We start from the raw sequence: 6,004 nt of genomic DNA, 5'->3' as shown, positions 1-6,004 counted from the left end.
TTTCCCAGTTCATCATTGCCCTTCCAAAACTAGGTTGTGGAAGAGGAAAATTATGCGCATCCCATCACTGCCAACTATACTTCCAGTAGCTCTTGACAGCTTTTACCTTGCTGTCACACTCCGTATGTAAACTCCCTGCAACCCTATGGGAGAAGAGTCTGTGAAGGTCCCTGGGCTCCAAGTCAGGATGCAACGTAAGCTCATGCTTTGGAAGACTTGATCACATTCAGTTAACTGCTCATTATCACAGTGGAACAGGGCTAGCCTGAGCTAAAGTTACCAGCCATTGGACCGTGCTTCGAAAGGCAGATTAATGTTTCAGGTAACAGGAGAGAAAAAAAAAAATCTGATTTCAATAAATTAGCTGCTCGCCATAGCTTTTAACGTCTAATTGACCAGGTAATTACTCCACAGGACAAACGCCACAATTTTTTATAAAACCTATCAGTCAAATTATTACCTGGGTAAGCTGTTTCCTTAGTGACCTGCACAACGTGACTTTTTTTTTTTAGTGGGTCATGCTTTAACAAACACTAAGAGAAACACTGGCAACGGCAGCTGCTCCACCAGAGCAAAAGATAGAAAAATACATATATTCAGAGTCATCAACTTTTCTGAGCAATGGTCACCTCTCTGTTACCACAGGCTCCTCGGGCAGGCCTGTTCCCTGTCCCAGAAGAGCGCTGCAGGGAGCGGCCGGCCGGGTCTACGCCCAGGGTGCACGACAGGTGACTGGTCTCTCTTCATGGGGACAACGCAGAAGCCAAGGCACTTGGTATCAGAGTAGGAGCCTGTCTGTTCTCCCTGTACCTCATGTAGCGTACCTGCAAATTTTGTAGCTGAATCAGTGCGTAAAAAAAATCTGGAATTCCCTTATTTCTTGGAGACTGGCCTGAGCACCAGACAGGGTAGTTTCTGCTCTGCTCTGCACCAGTGACTTGAGATCCTTACTGGCTGTGGGCTGGAAGGCAGTTCCTTGCTGGCTGCGAGGATTACAGCTCTGTTCTGTCTACTAGTGCCCAGCACCCGCAGCCACTACACCTAATTCTGCACCTTGACTGCTATGAACTCACAGCCCGTCTCACGCGCCTGCCTGACGGTGGCACACTGGTCCAGAAAAGATGAAATATTTTCTAGATAGGAAGCAAATCAACTGCAAAATAATGCTTTCACAAACTGAGTAGTTTTCCAATATACAAGTTAAGTTTCTCTACCAATATTAGAACAATAACGTTGCAAGTTTAAAAAAAAAAAAGTTACTTATACACCCAAACAATGTAGCAAGTTTTAATTTAATTATCTTCAGGCACTGAGTGACACAGTACAATACCCAATTTCTTTTTCTAAGTCATAATCAGAATCTCAGCAAGAGATAACGTAAAGGCCACTTTGCACAGTTAATGTTATTACAACAGATTTGGAATGTGAAGATTTCATGAGCTACATGGTGTGCAGTGGCTGACTCCTTTAATTACCACAGTTCCAGCGACAGTGCAGGCCTTAGCAACAGAAGAATAATTTTCATTTCCTGAAGTGTTTTTTTATCTGTCAAGGAAAAGTTTATGCAAATCTTTTTCACCAGAACCAGTCTCCCATCAGCATCTTCTTTTATTTTTTTTTTTAACTACCAACTTTAAGAGCTATCATACATTAAAAAGATAAAACTTCTCATGCCCTCTCCTATTTGCAAATGTGGTCTCATTTCCCATCCAGGCAGCCTTCAGAACTAAAGAAAGTCTGCCTTCATCAACAATGCTCTCACAGACGTGTTCACCACTCCTCCTGCAACTCTCATCAGTGGAAAAGTCACCAGTTAGAGCAATGGGAGTTTATCAGTGGGTGAGATGTTGCCCCCTTAGCCCCAGATCTTATTCTAGAACAGGGGATCACACAACTCAGTGCAATCGTCTGTCATGCCGCCTCTCTTCCCACTGCTGCCAGGGTGCATCTCCTCAAATTCCATGCTCTTGCCTGAAGATGCCTTTCTGGAGGAGAAGCAGCATACACATCCCCTCTCTCAGTGGGGAAATTCACAGAAGCCACGGAAGAATGTGTATGGGATGGAACAGGGAGGAAAGGCAGAGTACATTCAAGCTGCAACTAAGTAAAGACAGTAGGAAGAAGCATCAGTGGATAAGTGGTTAGTGGATGCTTATCATGGGGATAATCACCAAAAAATGGACTTAAACTGCACCTGGTTTCAGTTTACTTCTCTGAAAGTCACTCATATGTCTTGCCCCTGTTCCCCCTACCCCTACACACAGATGCACACAGATTATCAGAAATGACAGGGTGGCGGAGGGAGAAGGCACAAGCCTGACAGCCAATTGCACAGGATTCAGACAGACATTTTTTCTGCCATCTTAATCTGCTCAATGGTAAAATCATTGGGGGGAGGGAGGGGGGCGGAATTCTGCACAAAATTTCTCCTGTGAAAGCATGAGAATCAGCATAAATTATCGATAAGTTGGCTGGCTGAGCTGGAACACAAACATTTAAAATAATAGACACGAGGTTTCAAGGGGGGAGAGACTTGCAGGAGAGCAGTCACACCAGGTAGTCAGTGGCAGAGAAAATAAGGGTATCAAAAAACATTGTACTGGAGAAGGGAAAAAATGTCCCTTCCAGAGTATTTCACAGGAACAGAAGTAGTTAGGATTGACATCTACAGCAATAATCAGTCTCTTTAAGTATGAACCACAGTTCTCTTCCTGTATATGCTGTAGTTACTTGCTTTGCGCTAGGCCTGAGAAGTATCTCTCTTAATTAACATGCTGTTAATATTCTTTCGTTTCCCAAGCATTGCTGCTGCCCTCCCTCAAAAAGTCAGCATGCAGAGTCATGGATAAAGTCCTTTTATACATAATTCTTGCTAAATATATATATACACCTTACTCCTGTACACCAAGCACATCAATATATTAACAGTTTCCCTAATGAGCTATGACTATTGAATACAGCTTAAAACCTACAGTCACACTTCATTGTGGAAGCCCATGAGATCACTGTTCATTGGTCATCACATTGCTGAAAAGCCGGGAAGAAAATCCACCATGACGCACATTCACAATCTGGGCATTTTATGTGCCACTTATTTGAAGTTACAAAACAGAAACATTTTTTCTCTCTCTGAAGCATGGTAACCTGAGCAGTTATGGGGTATAATTATACACCATTCTTGCGGAAGCAGCTCTCAAAAGCACTACTGAAAAACCTCGCAAATTATCAGTACTATGGTTTAAATTAAAAGCTCCAGTCATAAAATGCAGACCTCCAGACAAAAAGCAGGCTTTCAGTAAAAACTGGTGTTCATAGTTCTATAAAAGTCCCTTATAAAAGAAGGCTGCTAATTCACAAACTGTAATTAGAATACAAACTGTCTGAAATAAATGCTCTTGACCTTTTCACTTAATGGTAGGACATTATTCTCGCCTAACAGAACCAAAACCAAAACTCCAAAGCATAGTGTTTTGCACGAGGAGGTGCTGGTTTGTTATCATCCCAGTAAGAAAGGCACTCACACTCTGTAAAGTCTCATTTAAAATGCTATTTATTAGAGCTAATGCTATAAAGAAAGATGATAGTATAGCTGATTTTATATCTCTTCAGATGCTGGGAACCCCAAGTTGTTCAGCATCAAACAAGTGTACGATCAGGGCGCAAGAAGTTGTGCCAATCCCATCCATGGAAGAATTACCCTTTTGGTCATTTGAGCTATTACAAGACTTTCTTAAAAGAAAACAACTCTGTTCACTTCTACTGTCAAACAAAAAGGACCTTAATGTGAGAACTTACTGCTGCACTTCTAGACAAAGGCAGTAGTGTCACCACCAGTACCAAACAGAGCTTGCCTGCAGGCTCCTCTCTTATAAAATCAAGCAGCTGAATTCGCACCGTGGAGAAGGGATATCCCTGAAGGCCACAGGCTGTACAAGCGGCCCAGAGCAGCATCACACAGGCCTGGGCCTGCTCAGATTAACTGACTCGTGGATCACCAGCTCCTCCATGTACAATGTTCTGCTGGTCAGGATTGCTACCATATGCGCCCGCACCGAACATTTATATAAATGACAATCCCAGCCCTGCTCTCAGACACTGCGAGTCCCCACAGGATATTAGCACCACCTCTCCTGCCTGTGAGGCGCTACCACGGGCTGGAATTGGGGAGGGGTCTGCTCATTCTCCCAGCGTGGATCCAAACCACTAAAACACTGGAGGTGAGAGCAAGAGAAATGTTTCCTGTCAAGACAGCAAAGCTGTGAGATTTATATCTATCGGAACCGCTAAAGGAAAAGGCAGACTTACGTTTATCCCCTGAAATGCAGAAAAGTTTGTAATAGAGAAAGCAGAATGTAAAGCTTTAACAGGAACAGTAATAAACAGGAGGATGGAGGGCGGCAGGCAGGGAAACACCGAAAGCAAGCTCAGCCTGTCTGATGCACCTTTTACCAGAGACTTCACGATTTCTCCAATGTATCATTTAAGCAAACAAGATGAAATATTTCATTGTCCCAAGTTACCAATATTTGTATTTCATGTTATGAATAGCCACTCAGTGGCTCAAGGCCCATGTTTAGTTTTCCTCTGAATCAGCTGTGGCATATATTTCCATTTCTGTAGTTCCAAAGCACTCACGACAACCTACAAAGCACAGAAAATCCTACGAAGCCTCACCTGAAGAAATGCTCCTTTGTTGGCTTTTTGCTGGTTGACTTTCAAATACTATCATATTTTTCATAATCAATCTCTCATAGAAGTATTTTTTAACCTTTGCACAAGCAGGTCTCAAATTTATTCTAAGGCCAGACATATTACAATCCTACTTTTTATTTATTCAAATAGCATTAGGTCTTTAAGAGTAAACCATGCTGACGACCTTTGAAGAAAAACAGTGGTTCCATAAATGATAGTAAGCGTAAAGATTTTTTAGCAAGGCCTCATTTGTGAAAAAGTGTATTTAAGGTTATTCAGACAATGAAATTATATTTCTGTCACGTAAAAGGCATCTTGAAACACCATATTTGTGAAAATTCACACACAGTGACATGTCACATGGTAAAAACTGGGATGCAACCTTAGATAAGGAATCAGCTTCATTTAGGAGAGCCAGTGTGTCCTGGTTTTGGCAGGGATGGAGTTAATTTTTCCTCTCAGTAGCTGGTATGTTTTGGATTTTGTGTGTGAAGAATGTTCATAAACACCCTGATGATACCAGTTGTTGTGAATGAGACCAAGGACACCGTCCTGCTTTCCGAGTCTCGCTAATTTGCAGATGCAGGAAGCTGGGAGAAAGACAGACAGCATAATTGATCCAAACAGGCCAAAGAGAGTATTCCATGCCATAAACGTCATGCTCAGTATATAAGTGGGGGCAGGCGAGGGTGGGTATCTGCCTTCCTGGCATCCATCCTTCCTGCTTGTTTTGGCTGGCATCGTTCCCCCTACCTTGCTGGCTCCCTTTTGCTCCTTTGCTTGCTGCTTGGGTTTGTTTCCGTGATCGCTGCTCGGGACGGGCTGTATCGGTCATTGGGACATCGGGTGGTGAGAAAACACATATTGTTCACTTTGTATATTTTTTAATATCCTTATATTCTGTTATTATTGTAGTTTTCCCTTTTATTTTAGTAAATTGTCTTCATCTCAACCCACGAGTTCTCCTTCCTTCCCAATTCTCTCCCCCATCCCCCTGGGGAGGGGGAGAGTGAGCGAGAAGCTGTGTGGTGATTTGGGCTAAACCATCACAGTCATTTTGGCGTCCCTGGGTGGGCCTGATGTGCCAGGCCATTTAATCCATACAGTCCAATAAACTCTGTTGTCCCTCTCCTCCGCCTGGCTGGAGGCAGGGCCCCTCTAATCCTGTTCATAATATTCATCGCTCACTTCCTGTGAATATGAATCAGAATTCCCTTCCATAGGATCATAGGTAAGATCAGCCCTTCTATTCCGAAAAATTAACTCCATCCCTGCCAAAACCAGGACACAGTGTCATTTATTACCTGAACAT

Source organism: Chlamydotis macqueenii, chromosome Z (genome assembly GCF_036417535.1).
Source record: "Chlamydotis macqueenii isolate bChlMac1 chromosome Z, bChlMac1.mat, whole genome shotgun sequence".
Classification (NCBI taxonomy): domain Eukaryota; kingdom Metazoa; phylum Chordata; class Aves; order Otidiformes; family Otididae; genus Chlamydotis; species Chlamydotis macqueenii.
The sequence above is the reverse complement of the archived record's forward strand: the minus strand, read 5'-3'. Positions refer to the sequence as shown.